Source organism: Talpa europaea, assembly GCF_964194135.1.
Source record: "Talpa europaea genome assembly, chromosome: 6".
NCBI classification, from domain to species: Eukaryota; Metazoa; Chordata; class Mammalia; order Eulipotyphla; family Talpidae; genus Talpa; species Talpa europaea.
In genome coordinates this window covers 14,875,421-14,891,851 of record NC_140072.1, presented here as the reverse complement: position 1 = coordinate 14,891,851, position 16,431 = coordinate 14,875,421, and the positions used below count along the sequence as shown (strand labels likewise).

General features: G+C 50.5%; 1 protein-coding gene across 1 annotated transcript in view; it reads right to left on the bottom strand.

Moving 5' to 3' along the window:
• The window catches only part of MRPL33 (mitochondrial ribosomal protein L33), a gene marked incomplete at both ends in the record, with an annotated part of 64,620 nt that overhangs the window by 47,208 nt on the left and 981 nt on the right, over positions 1 to 16,431 (bottom strand). The window lies entirely within an intron of this gene.

The following is a 16,431-nucleotide window of genomic DNA, read 5'->3' as shown; positions in this document are numbered from 1 at the left end:
ATGCGGTCATATTTCTTTCATGTCACAAACTGGCCGGCACCATCTCTCCCCCCACTGTCCACCCCAGCCCTCGATGTCCTTCACTAATCCCCTTACTAGTTCCCTTTTTTCTTTGTCCTTCCACATCCTTCCCCGCACAAGGTGGTATCCACTGCCCTGCCAGACTTCTAGGGTCTCAGAGAGAGTCCCAAGAAAAGCACTACAAAACTATTGGGGATATTGGAAAGTTTTGTAAGAGGTGGGGAACAACATGGCTCCGGTGGTCTAGGGGAGCCATGCAAGTCTTCCTACATGCTGACCCAGAGGCCCAGGGGACAGCCATGTGGAGAGACCAGGGGAATGAACGCAGTGTGAGCAGGGAGGGGGTGGGGGTCGTCTGGTGGGTAGCACCTAGTTGGGGTCTTTAGTGGAGCAGCCATAACCTAGACATGAAGCCTGGGAGTGCATGGGAACCCCTGGGGTTGCGGGCAGGGGTGGTGACTGGGAGGTGGGGTGCACAGAATAATGGATCTTTGGCTTCCTCCTTCCAGCTCAGCAGGGTGAGTCATCCGGAGGTGCTGGCCCAAATCTCACCCTCCTCTACTCCAGCCTGATCTGAAATGGTTCAGAGGATGTGCCCAGAGCTGGAGGCGGCCATGCAGAGAGTGAGTCATGGGGCTGAGTCAGAGCCCACTCAGCCCTTTTCAGGGCTCTGACGAAGGCTGTGCCAGCAGAGCTGCATTCCTCCAGCCTTGCCCCTTACACACACACACACACACACACACACACACACACACACACCTGCAGATCAGAAAACTCAACATCTTTCCCCTGATTGCTAGTGTCACTTCACAGACTCAGTGAAACCCCACTGGAGCTCTCCTTGCTCCCTCATTTGCTCATCCAGTCCTAGCTCAGCATCAGGGTAAAAGCACAGCCCTGTCTTCAAGCAGCTCTCACCAAGCAGAGGAAAGTCTCCATCCAGGCCCTGCACTGAGGAGGAGCGGGCCAGCATGTACTGCGAGGGCCACACACCCCAGCTCATTAGAGGGGGGGAAATAGAATGGATCTGAGAGTCCCTCCATTGACACTGGGCATAGGCCTAGAAGGTTCTGCTCCAAGCATCCAGTCCCAGGTTTTCCAAGTCTGAAGCCCTCTGCCTCCCAGAGGACAGCAGAGCCTGCACACTCTGTCTTCTTGGGGTGAATATGGGGACTTTCATACATGTGAGCATGAGTCCATCTGTTCACAAAACAGGCTATAGTCTGTCCATGTTCAGTATGAAGACCGGATTTTAGCTTTGAATCTATAACAAAAAGAGCGACCTACTTGTATCACAGAATATACAACGTCAGAACGGGGATGACTTATCCCTGGTCTGCTTCTTTCATGGAAGTAGAAACTCAAGTCCAGAGAGGCGAAAGGAGGCAGAGTCCTTGGATAGTTTCCATTTTTTTCCCCAGTCATTAAAAAAACTACAATTTTTACTATAAAAATAAGCCACATTACAAAAAAGTAAAAAATAATTTTGCTATTTTTTTTATTTCACGTTCACACAGTTATAACCATGTGAGCATGTGACTCTGTGTCTTGCTTTTTTCATTTGAATTTATATTTAAAGTATTTCACCATGTCTTTAGTCTTCATAACCATCATTTCTAATGGCTACATAGTAGTCCAGCAAAGAGCTAGTCATAATTTTTTTATGATTTATTAAAGTATACTGTAGTGAAGGAATTAAGTTATACCCAATTTTGGCTATGATAATATTAAATATGACTTTCTCATACATTCACTTTCCGGGGCCAGACTGACTCCCATAAGTGGAATTGCCCTAAGGTAAAAAGTGTGAACATTTTTAAGTCTCTCAATAAATGATAACAAATTGCTTTCTTACAACTGAGCTAATGAAACCATCACCAACAATACACGTATGCCTGTTTTCACTGCATCCTCACCTGTCATTGAATACCATGGCTTAAAAGAAAAGAACTTGTTCACTTCAACAAGTAATCAAAATGTGAATGTTTATTCCTTCTGGCCCACCAATTCCCCTGGTAGAATTTTGGAAATAGTCATCAAGGATGCAAAGAATGTGTTAGTGTGACACCAGGATCTTAACATGCCCAAGTGTGTTAAAGCTCAGGCAAGGAGAAGAACATATATATTTTACTTCATACACTGTGTTGTTTAAATTCTTCGCAGTGGGCATGGCTGAATTTTATAATGAGCAAAATGACACAGATATTTCCTAGGATCTCAGAAAGTCATGATAAGAAAAGATTATAGGGGCCTCCCTGGTGGCGCAAGGGGTTAAACACAGCACTCTGAAGCTATCGCAGCAACCCACATGGCGCAGCAGACCTCTCCTGTCTCGCCCACCTACTGCTCCCCTCAGCAGAGTATTCCATTCAGTCTGCCTGTTCTGCTCCCCACTCTGTCTCTGGTGAATCCTCTGATCCCCCGCACCTCTGGCCTGTACCCCAGTTCTTGTATGCATGAATTAATAAATCTTTTTTAAAAACAAAAGGACGATTAAACTATTTTGTAAGTGGCGAAGTTTTGTGAAAGGTGAGGAACAAAATGGTGTCAGTGGTCTGGGAAAGCCTTAGAAAATTAGAAAAAAGAATTTGCACAAACCAGCACCCCCTTTTCACTTGCAGTCAAAGTTGGTTCAGTGCATGAGAACCCCAGTCTTCAGCCTTTCATGACCTTGAGTTTTCTGTACAGTGATGATGAAACTACTGAAGTAGTAATCGTGTGACTTAAATCATTCCTGTGAAAGACTAGCACAAAGCCCGCACTAAGTATTGATAACTGGGAACTCAATCATTATTTCATTCTGACATTTCTTTAAGTCCCCTACCCACAACCTTAACCATTATTTCTTCCCACTTATTCCAATAACCCCCAGCCTCCAGGAAACAAAGTCTGTGTGAAGTCACGTTAGCCACACACCTTTCCTGAGGATTCTGTTTGACACGTCATAAGCCATTAACCCAGGGTCACACAGCAATGCGGGAGGGTGTTGGCAACGCATGCCAGTGTGTGGGCAGTGCACGCGTGCGCGAACATGAATGCCCATGGCATTCCAGACGGTGAGAGGATGCCCAGCATTTGAAACTGGCAAAAATGAGAGTGCTTGTTTTCAGTAGAGCAGCAGCTGGGGGGAAAACACCCAGAGAAGTAAAAAGAAGAATATCTGATTTTTAAGAAACTGAAATCTCCAAGTATCCACAATGCTTAGAATCCCAACTATTTCATGCTTATTTTCAGAAAATAATAATATAACAGACAAAATTCAAATTTTAGAACGAAAGCTGAGCACAAGGACATGAGGCTGAGAGGCCTGTGGAATCGAGTCGGAGTAGCCACCCTGCCTTCAGCCCTGGCTCTAGGCCCAAATCCTGGCGCTCTTCCTTCTGCCTGACAGCCCTGCGGATATGGTCAAGTTAATTCATCTTTTTGTGTCTCCATTTCTTCATCTGTAAAATGGGAATAAAACACCTACCTTATGGGTTTGTGAGCATTAAGTGAGTTAATGTCACATAAATGCTCTGAAGTGCCACCATGATGACTTTGGCATTAGCTTTTGCTCCCAGCCAGTGTGTGTGTGTGTGTGTGTGTGTGTGTGTGTGTGTGTGTGTTGGGGGAGGGCGGGAGGCGCCCAACTGGCCTTTCCTCTGACACCAGGTTCTGACCCCCCCAGAGGTGGGAATGTACTATCTGGGCCTGAGGCTGAGGAGCTGCTTCTGCAGTCAGGCTGAGGGACGCTGACCTTGAGGTTTGTGGCTCCTACAGTGACCTCAAATCTGAAGGCCAAGGAAAGCCCCAAAGGCTTCCAGGCAGCTTCCTCTGTGGAGGCCAAGGCCTCCCCATCCGAGCTTGACCTCCCGCAGAGCCAGAGGGGAGGGAGGGTAGAAATGGAAGGGCTGGTGTGGGAGCCTCAGGCAGGGGGATGGGGAGTCAGCCAGGGTAGGGGAGACCCTGGGGAGGGGTAGGAAGAGGAGGGCAAGGTGGGCCAGGGTAGGGGTGAAGGGAGAGGTGAGGGTGGGGGTGAAGGGGGAGGTGAGGATGGGGGTGAAGGGAGAGGTGAGAGTGGGGGTGAAGGGGGAGGTGAGGGTAGGGATGAAGGGGGAGGTGAGGGTGGGGTGAAGGGGGAGGTGAGGGTGGGGGTAAAGGGGGAGGTGAGAGTAGGGGTGAAGGGGGAGGTGAGGGTGGGGGTGAAGGGAGAGGTGAGGGTGGGGGTGAAGGGGGAGGTGAGGGTGGGGGTGAAGGGGGAGGTGAGGGTGGGAGTGAAGGGAGAGGTGAGGGTGGGGTGAAGGGGGAGGTGAGGGTGGGAGTGAAGGGAGAGGTGAGGGTGGGGGTGAAGGGAGAGGTGAGGGTGGGGTGAAGGGGGAGGTGAGGGTGGGAGTGAAGGGAGAGGTGAGGGTGGGGGTGAAGGGAGAGGTGAGGGTGGGGTGAAGGGAGAGGTGAGGGTGGGGTGAAGGGGGAGGTGAGGGTGGGGGTGAAGGGGGAGGTGAGGGTGGGGGTGAAGGGGGAGGTGAGGGTGGGGGTGAAGGGAGAGGTGAGGGTGGGGGTGAAGGGAGAGGTGAGGGTGGGGGTGAAGGGAGAGGTGAGGGTGGGGGTGAAGGGGGAGGTGAGGGTGGGGGTGAAGGGGGAGGTGAGGGTGGGGGTGAAGGGGGAGGTGAGGGTGGGGTGAAGGGGGAGGTGAGGGTGGGGTGAAGGGGGAGGGGAGGGAGGGGAGCAGGCGGGAGGGTCAGGGTGGCAGGGAGGGAGAGGAGATGGTGAGGCGAGGCGAGGCGCTTGGACCAGCAGGCCCCCTCCCTCCCTCCCCCGGAGCCGACTGTTTACTGAGTCCCCTTTCTGGCCTATTCTGGCCTTTTCTGACGTTTCTGGCCCGTTCGCATCCACACGCCTCCGACTAGCTCGTCAGGCAGCCGCTGGGGAGGACTCGGCAGGAGCCTCAGATGCCACCTACTCCCCGGCCTCTCTCCCAGTTGATGCTTCTATTTTCGGCACCACATTATTTCCTGCTGTGATTTTTTTCAGGCTTCTAATTCGGGCTCTGAGGTAAGCCGTGACATCCGCTCGGCTCCCCGCAGCCGCCCCCTCCCGCCCCCTGCAGGCAGCGGCTCGACCCTTCCCGGGGGTGGGCACCCCTCTGGCACCCCTCAGGCGCCGCTGCTCCCGGGGGCTGCAGCGACAGGCTCAGCCGCGCCGGCCCCAAAAGGCTGTTAGGAGCAGGGATTCCCCCCCATCCCTGTGCGGGTGAGAGAATCTAGGGAGGCTGCACTTCCAGACAGGGGTTTAGAAAAATGACGGGGACCAGGCATAAACTCCACCATTGTGTCCCAGATGCACTGGGCACTGCCGAGCCCGGCCGTGCTTTTCAGCTGTTTGGGGGGACAACGGCCCCTCGGAGAGGTGAGGAAAGCTATGCTCGCCCCAGAAAGTGTCCACATGCGAATCAGCACAGGCCCTGCAATGCTGCTCGTAATGTCAGGGCCCTGCCTGCCACCCTGGGGTTCTGGAGACCCCAGGTCAAAAGTCCCAGCTCAAAAACCCCAAGTGTAGTGCCCAGTTTCCTCCCCGGCAGACTCCCCTCCCTGGGACTGATTGGCTTCTTGGTATTTCATCCATGTGCGTGTTTTAGTGTCTTTGTGTGTGTTCAGATTTCACCCTAGATGGGCAGAGAGGTCAGACTGTGCAGTGTCTTCTGGGGTGTAGTCGGTGACACCCTGGTCTCCATTCTGATTCCCTAGCTGGGTCTTGCCTGACTCGCTGGGGTGGGGAGACCTGGCTTTGGTACCTTGACCGCCCCGGCCCTGAGCCTCCGCTTCATTCCGGGTCCTCACAGGACTGTGGGGGTTGCTGCAGGGGCTGCACCTTTCCCATGCAGAGGGCCAGTTCACTTGTTGCAATGGCTCAGATCTTGCCTGTTGCCCCTCAGAGGGGGCAGCTCCCCGTAAACTTTTTTGTTTTCAGTTTTTAGGTAAAATGAGTTCAAAATAAGGAAGTGGCGTAAGATGGTGCCAGAGCATGGTGAGAGATTTGGAGCCAGCCAGCCCCAGGCAAACGCAGAGCAGCTCCTGGCCTTGGGAATCTGCCTGGGCTCGGTTCAGGCTCCCCTTGTCCTACAGGTGTTAAAGGGCTTCCTCCACCCCTTTCTCTCCAGTGACACCTGTCCTGCGCCTACAGACACCCACTCTCCCCCCTTCCCTCTTCCTTGGGGTGTCCTCTGCTGATTATCTTAGCTCTTCCTCCCAGCCCTGTGCTGTGTCTCGAGGATGCCAAGTCACCTCGGCGTCTAAATGTGCAGTGTCCGTGTGATGCCCTAACTGTCCAGCCCAGGGACCTCTGCTCAGCCCCTGCTCGCCCCACTTCGGGCATCAGAGGGGGCCTTTCTTCTCAAGCTCTCTTCTCATGAGCTTGTCAGTGATACCCCACTTGGTTCTCTTCCTGCCTTTCTGGTTGCTCCTTCTCTGTCGTTGGTTCGGCTTCCCGGTCTGTGCCTTCCAAGGCTGCCGGTGCCCAGGCTTCATTGCATCACCCACCATTCCCTGTCCTCTGGCCTCCGCTCTCTGGGAGAGGGATGTCTTGATTTGATGGGATTGGCTCTCTCCTCTAGGTTCCAGCTCTGACCTCTCTTGTTCCAGCCCCAATTTCAACTGCATCATTGCACAAGTCTACGTGTAAATCCTGTTGTCATCTCAAACATACATATCCAGAAATGAAGTCGTCATGTTCCCCGATCAGCTTTCACTTTGGCTCCCTGGTCACCTGGGCACAAAGCTCCACTGACGTGCACTCTGCTCCCTTCTCTTCCCACCTCCGAACAGGCACCAAATCCTGTCTACCCCCACCCTTGGGACAGTTCTCCTGCCTCCATATCTTCCTTCCCTTTCCTACCTCCATTCACCAACCCCAGGCTCTGAGTTCTGAAGGCCCAAGTCAATTTCTGGCTGGTTTTTCTATCCTCAGTCTCTCCACCCTTTAAAACAGGTTCACCTGAGTCAAGACCCACCTCCATTCTAACTTTCTCTACCATCTGAACTGCTTTAACACATCCTGCCTGTACATTTGCTTTGCCAGAAAATCTTCTCTCGCCAAGTGACATCTCTCTTGTTGTCATTTATCGTTTCACTTTTTTCACCTACACATGAAGTTCCTCGAGTTCTTTCTCTGCCTGATCTGAGCTTGTGCACGGCCAGAGTGACCCCGGCGCTGCACCCTGCCTGCCTCCTCTGACTGCCTGCTTTATGGCAACCCTCTTTTTTATTAACCAAGGAGCACCTTTCGCCAGAAAGCAGAAAACCCAGATTCCAATGTCTAGAGGGACCAGCAGGTGGTGAAATAGGTGAGGCAGGCCAGGAGCGGTGGGGGCGGGGGGCGGGGGGGTTGAGGGGAGGCTGGGGGCCTCCTATGCCTCCTTTCATTGCCATTGGGTCCAGATTTTCCAGTTTTTCAAAAGAAACACCAAATTTGGATTTTTACAAGAAAATTCCCAACTTTTAAAACAGTACAGAGCAAACATATCCTGGCTGCGGACTAGCTCTAGCCTGCAGGTGACAGTCACATGGGTCTCCTGTTTTGTGATAAGCCTTGATGTAACAGAAGCACTCAGGCCTGGCAGTTTCTAGCGCCAGCTGTGTCATTAATGAGCTGCGTGTCCTTGGGTAACTTACAGCCTTCTCTGGGCCTCAGTTTCCTCATCAGTATAATGAAGAATTCTATTAAATGCCTTTTCAAATTGATAGGTCTGTGGCGCTGTGTCTTATCCTAAATGGTGGGGAAATCCTGTTCAATTGAATCGTCTGGCTAACTGAGATTCACTCTGAATACACACATTACCACATTTCAAAAAACTGGAATACAATGAGGCATTGGTTAACTGGAATTCTCCAGGGTTAACTGGAAAATCCCCTTTCATCAACCTCATTGTGGCAAGGCTTTCGAAAACACCGAAGTTCAGTTTCCTGCCTTTCTAAGCACAGTCCCACCAGGCGGGGGCAGCTACTAAGCGGGTGTCTGGACTGGTTCTGTCAGCGACTAAAGGGGCAGCAGTGGCAGGCGAGAGGGACAGCCAGAGGGGGACAGGAGACCCACTCCTGAGGGCTGCCCATGGTCAAGGAACCCCTCGCCAGCCGCTGCGGAATCCTGGCTCCAGGCTTAGCATCCGCCTGGGGAGCACAGCTCACTCCTAAAGCAGGAGTTTGTCAAAAAACTGGCTCTGCCGCGAGCAAGTGTGGAGGCTGGAAGTCTCAGTTTCCTCATCTACAAATTGGAGGTAATAAGATTCTCGCATAGAGTGGTTATGAGCACTAAATTAAATAATGTCTACTAAATGGTATTTGGGATTTAGTAAATGCTAGATAAGCAGAAATCATTATTCCATTAGGAAGTAACATCTCTTATTTAAAATCCAGTTGGATCCTCCAGTTTTGTTTTTTTTTTCTGAGTCAGGTTAGAAAGTCAAGACCAGTCACTTTCTACTTTTTGAGAAACCACCTGTTGACAGAACGCAATGTTGCTCCCTCTTCCCTTCCATCCTGGTCTATCAGCCTGAAATAGGAACACCTGCCTAAAATCAGAAGCAAGTTTCCCGTTTGTAACCATCAGACTAATAATTGATTCAGTCAAGAGTCATCTCCGTGAATGGAAAAGTTTGATGAGGACAGGATATTCAGGGGCTTAACCTGGCTCCTCCTAAGTTACTTATTAATTATAAAGGGAAAAAAACAGTAACTTCACAGTAAAACCTGGCAGATGGCTCCTTAACCAAAGGACTAAAGTTAGCATCACCAACGCTTGTTCACAGAGAGCCCGGAGCTCACACACGCACTAGGCAGGACCCAGCGACACCCCGGGAGATTCCTGCTGACAGACGCCCCATCGGACCTCGAACCTCGTCCAGACACCCAGCACTGAGCAGAGCTGAGGAGCACTCTGCAGAACAGCCGGCCCAGCCTCTTGGAAAACACCCATGTTGAGAAACAGGAACTGCTTTAAATTAAAAACTAAAGTGACAGGACAACTAAGAGGAATGTGTGGTCCAGGACTGCACCTCCAACTAAAAAAAAATCATTAAGAGTGTTATTGCAACAGTTAGATACATTCAACATAGATTATACATGAAATAATAGAATTCTGTGATGTGAAATTCCCTGATTTGGATTTTACGTAAAAGCATATTCTTGGGAAATTCACACTGAGGTATTCTAAGGTAAAGAGGTAGAATGTCGGCCACTTACTCAAAATAGTTCAAAAGAAGAAAATAAGAATAAACATGGAAAAGCACACTGCAGAGAGAGAGCATTAAAACAAAATGCTAACATCTGGTGAACTTGAGGGAAGCGTGCACAGAAGTTCTTTGTACTAGTCTTGCAGCATTTTGGTAAATGAAATTAGCTCAAAAGAAAAAGACATCAGAGCCAGGGTTAGCTGGAGCCAGTGCAGGGGCTCCCAGAACTGCCCCTGTGATGCAGGGAAGTAGGAAGACCAGTGGCCTGGAGCTGGGGTTCAAACACAGCCCTACCAGCTTCAAGAGTTGGCATCCCTAGACCTCTGCCTCTGTGCTCTGAGATGTAGATAATAAGAATAACAACAACAACAACAGCAATAATACCTCTCTCTCAGGTTGTATAGGGGACTAAAGGAGGTGGTCTATGTAAAAACTCCAGCACAGGGCCTCCCTGGTGCCGCAGAGTTAAGTCTTAGTGCTATCAAGCTGTCACCAGACACTGCAACATGAGTTTGATCTCCAGCCAGGGAGCTACCCACATGGTGCAGCAGACCTCTCCTGTCGCGCCCGCTGCTCCCCTCAGCAGTGTATTTCAGTAGATCCACCTGTTTTGCTCCCTACTCTGTCTCTGGTAAAGCCTCTCACCCCCTGCACCTCTGGCCTACACCCCAGTTCTTGTATGCATAAATAATCTTTAAAAAAAAAAACACTCCAGCACAAGCCAAAATATTAGTCACATATTCTCAATTATTATTTAAATATGCCAAAATCATTCATTCACATACATGCTAATAAGGACCCACACTGACGGATACAGAGTTCTTTTATAATGTTACAAACCAACCTCCAACAACATATTTTAAAAAGAGACAGATATTTTCTGTCCCTGCTTTATTCTAAAACAAACAACAAAACCAGAATTTTTGCCCTCATATAGTTTGTACTCTAGTCAAAAAGAGAGAAAATAAATGATTCAATGAAGAAGCATAACTACAAGCTGCCATAAATTCTCTGAGGGCGGTGAGTATGGCAACAGAGATGAGGAGCCATACCCCACAGAGGACCATCAGGGAAAGTCCGGCTAAGGAAGGACATTTAAGCTGAGACTGAAGAACCAGGAGGAAGGGCTTGGTAGTCTGGGTGATGGGAACAGCAGGAGCAAAGGCCCTGTGGTGAGTAAGAACTTGGGGCACGCAAGGAGCGGACACGGTCCTCTGCTGGAGCACTTCAACTCCTTGCACGCTGCCGACCAAAGGGGCAACGTAACTCCAGCACCTACTGACATTCAGAGAGTGTCTGATGAGGGACCACGTGGGTGGGTGTCCTTGGGTCTCAACATTTGCGGGAGGAGATGCCCCCTCTCCCAGCCTTCACCGCACTATGTAATGGAAAAGAACTGGCAGCTCTAGAGTTTTCCCCTCTGTGGGCAACTTGCTGAGATCACAGAGTTGGAAGGGACTCCCAGAATCCCATGCCCACACCTCTCTTTGTTCCAAGGAAGACGCAGAGTGCCCCGCTGGGGACAGACTTATTGGAACACACAGCTCAGGCGGAGGGGGCTATGTCTGCTGCGCTCCCAGGCCTGCAGCATGCCTTGTTTATTTGTTCAACAGGTTTGTTTCAGTCGTGGCACAGCCTGTTCTGACTCTGGAACATTTATGAGATGAGCCAATTTTTTAGAATCAAGGAAAATGGTTTTTGGGGAGGGTTTTTTTTTTTTTTTTGGAGCAAAGGGGTGGGCCAGCAGGGCAGGAGCCAGGCTTCAGGCCGCTGTGGGGCAGAGTTTTGGCTTGTCCTTTTCTGTCTTTTTCCCTTTCTGCCCTCAGGAACCACCAGGACTCCAGTGGGATTTCCTGCTCTTGTTTCTGTGGAAAGACTCGAACATTCAACTATAAAAACTTCGGTTCCCTCTTTCCCCTCCTTAGTTCCATCCCATAACCTGCTTCTACCCACGGAGTTCACGCCACAGCCTGATCCAGCCCAGCACCTGGGCATCCTGCCCCCCTCCCCTGCAGTGGCAGCCCTCCGCCTGGGGGCTCCTGCTTGTCCTCCAAAGCCCAGCGATTCATGACCGCCTCAAAGACCTTGAGTCCAGGGAGGCTGCCAGAGCCCTTCTACATCTTAGAAAGTTCAACTGGGAGAAACAGGATAGCTAGAGGGCTGGATTTCTTTGCTTTTGTCTGACTGGATAGTAACACCAGAGATTATTATCCCGTGTTGATTAGAAGCTTCTATTTACAGTCACAAAAATATGTGATCGCCAAGAATTCAGAAATGAATAATTACTAACCAATTATTGGCCTACAAAATAATTTATTTAAACCATAAATTAAGTCTAGGGTGGAAAAGGGGATGGGGTAAAGGTGACATAAGAAAATCGGGTAGTAAAAAGTTACCCTAAGGTCTAGTGCAGCCCATGGATATACATGGCTGCCTCGATTCCCAAAAGGCCTGGCACATAGTAGGTGCTCACGAAGAATCCATTCAATGTACGCATGTGTGAGGAGGAGGACACTCCTGGCCTTGGGTCATCGAAGCCTCTGTCAACCCCAGGCTGCTGTCCTTAGGGGCCCAGGCTAAGAAGCAAAGTGGGAGCTGCCCTAGCCTAGGGTTCTTTGTCCCTAACTGGCAACCTGCCAATTCTTAGGGTTCACCTGAGTAGCTCTAAGACTGCGGAGAACCTGGGGACAGGATCAAGTGTCCTGAAGCCCCTCTGAGGAGCAGGGGAGCAGCCTGGGTTCTGATGCCCACCACAGTGCCCTCTGCCCTCAGCCCAGCCTGCGCCCCAAGAAGCAGTCTGGCAGTTGTGGGAGGTGCTGTTCCCCTTCTCGTCCAAGATTAGCTCAGCCCTTAAAAATCCCAGCCCAGCGCCCATCCCTCTCATGCCAAGGAAAACAGTAGATGTCAGAAGCCTCCTGAGGTATCTGGAAGAGAACAGCGCTTCTGCTCCTCCCTTCCTTGTATGAGGTCATTGAATTAGGATGACAAAGCAAACAGTGACATGTGTGGAGACTTGTTCCGTGACCGAGTCCAAGGTTCTCCTGCCCCCACCCCTCCCCATCCTCAGAATGGCCAACCCAGGTATGGGATCTGGACACAGTCCTTGGGATCCCAGGACACGGACTAAAGTTGGGAGACACCCTCTGGGCTGGTGATGGGAGGTCCTGGGTAGAGCTTGGCAAGAGGGATTGGGGTATTAGCGCCACCAGACATTTGCACCGACGTCTCCCAGTCTTCAGCCTGCTCTCGTTTGTTCTCATCTGAGTTTAGGAAGCAAGACGTCTTTTCCCACTTCACAGATGAGAATACTGAGGCTCATAGAAGGTCAGCAACTGAATCAGGGTTACACGGCTTCAGGCTTGAGATGACTTTTGAGACTCGAGTTCCATCTTCCCGCCTCACACTTCTCCTAGAATTCAGTCATTGGTTCACCCGCTTCACCCTTTTTGCCTTGTTGCGTTCATCACACTATCATTTACCTAATGATTTTCCTTAAATAAACTCACTTTAGAAAGTGACCTCATTCTAAGCAACAATGCATACGCGTGTAACTGCTAAAATCAAACATTTTCCTTCTCCTCACCTGGCGTCTGCTCTTGTGAGGCCGGGGCCCTGTTTGAGATGCTGCTCGCCTGTCCTACACCTGCCCTGCATTGATGGACCTCACAGCCTGGCAGCCCTGGGGGAAATGCTCAGCCAACAGGATCCTGCAGGGTCAGAGAGTGTGGAATCATGGGGAATAAGAGCAAGACCAAGAGAACCAGCTCGAAGGGGGCATTGTCCGCGACCACCAGTCAGGGATGCAAGGAGTCCGATGCAGTCCACGCTCTTAAAAACTCACAAAGCTTGCAAACAAACAACCAGAAACCAGGAGTAAGCCGAGGATCTAGAATCAGAGAAACTCTAGATTTGGTCCCCCTAACTCCACATGCCACCAAGCAGTCACTTCATGTCTTTATAACTCAACTTCTGAAACAAAGATGATAATATCTTTCTTTTTGTTTTTACCTTTTAAAGCTTATAGGAGATTCAGAGTTTAAAGAGGGGTGTGATATATCAAAACATCAAATCGCATATCTTAGTTATATACAATTTTAGTTAATTATTCCTCAGTAAAGTTGGGGGAAGGGAGTGGATATGAAAAATTCTCTATAAAAAACGAGAGGTGGTGATACAGTGTGTAGGTCTTCAACAGGTAATGTCCAGACTCCCCCGATGGATCTTTGCATTGTGACTGGTAAAGGACTTTTTTTTTTTTTTTTTTTTTGGTGGGACCCTCGCCAGTGGCCGGGGATCGAACTGGCGCTGCAGAGGCTCAACTGCTGCGCTACCAGGGGAGGCCCGTGAAAGGCTTTTTCAGGGAGAAATCAAGCACCAAAACCACAGGTTGGGAAGAGATTTGGGCCTTACCAGTGTCCCTGAGTCGCTGCTTGGGTCTTGGGTCTGGGCAGACCTTGGTGAGCTGAGCCAGCTTGCTCCTCTTCCTCTTTGCCCTGCTTTTCCTCTCTGACCCTCGCTCTGCTCTGAAGCGCTTGCCTGCTGGCCCTCAGGCCCAGGTGCGAGTTGAGGGCATCTAGCGGGTCTTTACTGCCCTCTTGCGGCCACTCCCAGCCATCGCTGCATTGACTTCTGAAGGGGTGTGCGTGACAGCCTGCAGAAACCAGAGCCAACCCTCAAGATCAAGATTTTCCAGGCCCAGCAGAGGCTGAAAACCCAAATTAAAGCCGGCTGCTGGAATCCAGAGCTCTTTGACGGGAAGGGGTAGTTCCGCCTGGTGTTGTCCCAGATAGGACAGGATTCCAGGCCTCTGCCTGCGTTAACCCTGCACAGATGGTCAGGTCCTAGATTCTGGAGCAAGGTCTGAAATGAGGTGGCTCTGAGGTGTCCCTTCTCCACCTGGAAAACCCAAAGTTAGAAAGGGCTAGGCCTTGAGCCCACACTGCAACAAGAACAATGAACCGAGCCCCTATTTGGTGAATGGTAGGTGCCATGGGGCCAGGGTGAGGCACAAAATAAGACACACACTTCCTGTCCTAAAGAACTAAAAAGATGTTTCCTCCTAAAGTTTACAGACATCAGCAGTCCAAGCACACACACACTCAGGACTCCAGGTCACCGGCACAGGGCTGTCAGAGAAGAGGAAATGCAGCACTACAGGGCTGGGGTGCAGGGGGATCGGCGAGACCATGGGGGGGGGGTCTCCTGAAGGAATCAGACCCACGCTGGACATGTGAAAAACCAGGGCCTTACCTAGTAGAGGTGAGCAGGGAAGGTCACTGTAAGGGGCAGGGCAGGCAGGACACAGGGCAGGTTTTCTGATCCCATGCAGACCGGGTAAAGGAGGAGTCAGAGTCCTCAGTGGTTTTGCAGGTTTTTATTGGGGCTCACCAGGCATATGGCAGGCAGGGGTGCTGGGGGGCTGGGAGGCTGGCAGCCCTCCCAGCCCCCAGCAAATCTTCACTCTATCTGGGCTCTCTGGTGTTCTCTGCTTCTGCTTCGGCTTCTTCTCTTTTGGCTTCTACTGGCGTCCCCGTGACACCACCCTTAAAAAGCACAGTCTTAGCGCAGGTGTACCCACTCCAGGTGCCCGCCATCAGGCATGCATTCAGGATCACAGGGTTCCCCCATCTATCCTGATGGCGGGAGGGCAGAAAAGTCTCATTTTTTACCTTACCCTACAGTCACAATGATACGAACATCTACATCTCGGGGGGGAGCTGATTATGTGTCAAGCGTGGGCAGCTATCTGTTATTTAATCTCCACAACATTCTGAGGTGGCAATTTTTTTCTATTAAACAAGGAAACTGAGGCTCAAGGCCATGTGCAGCAAGGTTTGATAAAATATATATATATATATATATAGGGAGATGGCAAAACAAAAGGTATATTTAGAATAAATAACCTGTTTCTACTAGGGTACTAGGTGCACCTGATTTGGAAGCCTAAAGGATGGGTGTGTGTGGGTGTGGGGGGTCATGATGATCCAAAAGTAATTCTTTGTGATACTTACCTGGCAGGGGAGACACCATGATCACAAAAGTAATTCTTTGTTAAGGATTTTAAAGCCTCAAATGAATTTAGACCTCATTGTTTGGATAATAAAGAATGTTTTGGGGGATTCCTTGCCCCTCCCTGGCCTGGCTCCACTGGCCCAGGAGTCCCACTTTATTTCTGTTCATTTTCTCCTCAATAAACTTTTTCTTTCTCCAAACAAACAAAAAAAATCTTTTGGGATTTCAGAGCAAAGGATCTTGCTCAGGGATGGACTGAGACGTGCGGAGGAGAGCTTGATGGCGTGGACGAGAGGAAGACAGACCTGTGAGGAGTCGTGAGGTAGAGGGAGCTTGGGCCCAGGCAGTGGGCCACCCAAAGGGATGAATCTACAACCCTACCCAGAGAAAGTGAAGTATGAAGGCAGAGCTCCCCTTAGTGGGAACAGCTGTCCCCTCACACACTGAGCCCTCCAGCCTGCCTTATCTGTGCAGGTCCAACCAGGGGGAGAAAGACTTCTGGTCTCCCCAGAATAGAAGTCTCAGTCCACCCTGGATGTGGTTGTGCCAAACCTCTATACCCAAAGCTGCCAAAGTCAGAGAGCAGAGAAGAACCTCAAAACTTACTCTCGATGCTCACATCAAGGGAAAAATCTCAGGATCAAATCTTTTACACAGGTGGCCTGTCACCAGCCCATACCAGTTTGATGCTGTGACTGAGCCCCCAAAGGTTAAGGAGAGTTTTAGGTCATCTCCTAGCAGTCCTGCAAAGCTGGTTTGGTCCAAAGTCTGTATGGTAACTCGGCTGCGCCCACCACCCGAACTCAGCCCCCGTGCCTGGGCTTTGATTCTGCTTTTGACTGCTGCAGGGCTGGCCTACTTCCCTCTGGCGGCCTCTCTCCGGAAGCCATCCACAGCTGCTGGCCACTTGTCACGCCCTATCCGGGAGGTGGCAGCATTTCAATGGTAAAGCAACAGATCTCCAGGCTGTGGCTAAATGCTTCAAAGTTTGTTGAGAATTGTGTCACATTTCCCAAAAGAGCCAACTGCATCGTTCCAGCCAAGTAATAAAGCCTTGGGCTCCAAGGAGGTAGTGGGGATTCGTACTTCCTATCAGAGATTGGGACGATTCCAGGGAAAATGCTTAGGGCAGTCACCCCACACACATTCTTTCAATCAGGCACTGTGTAAAAGATTTGGTAATTTCCTAAAGCTGA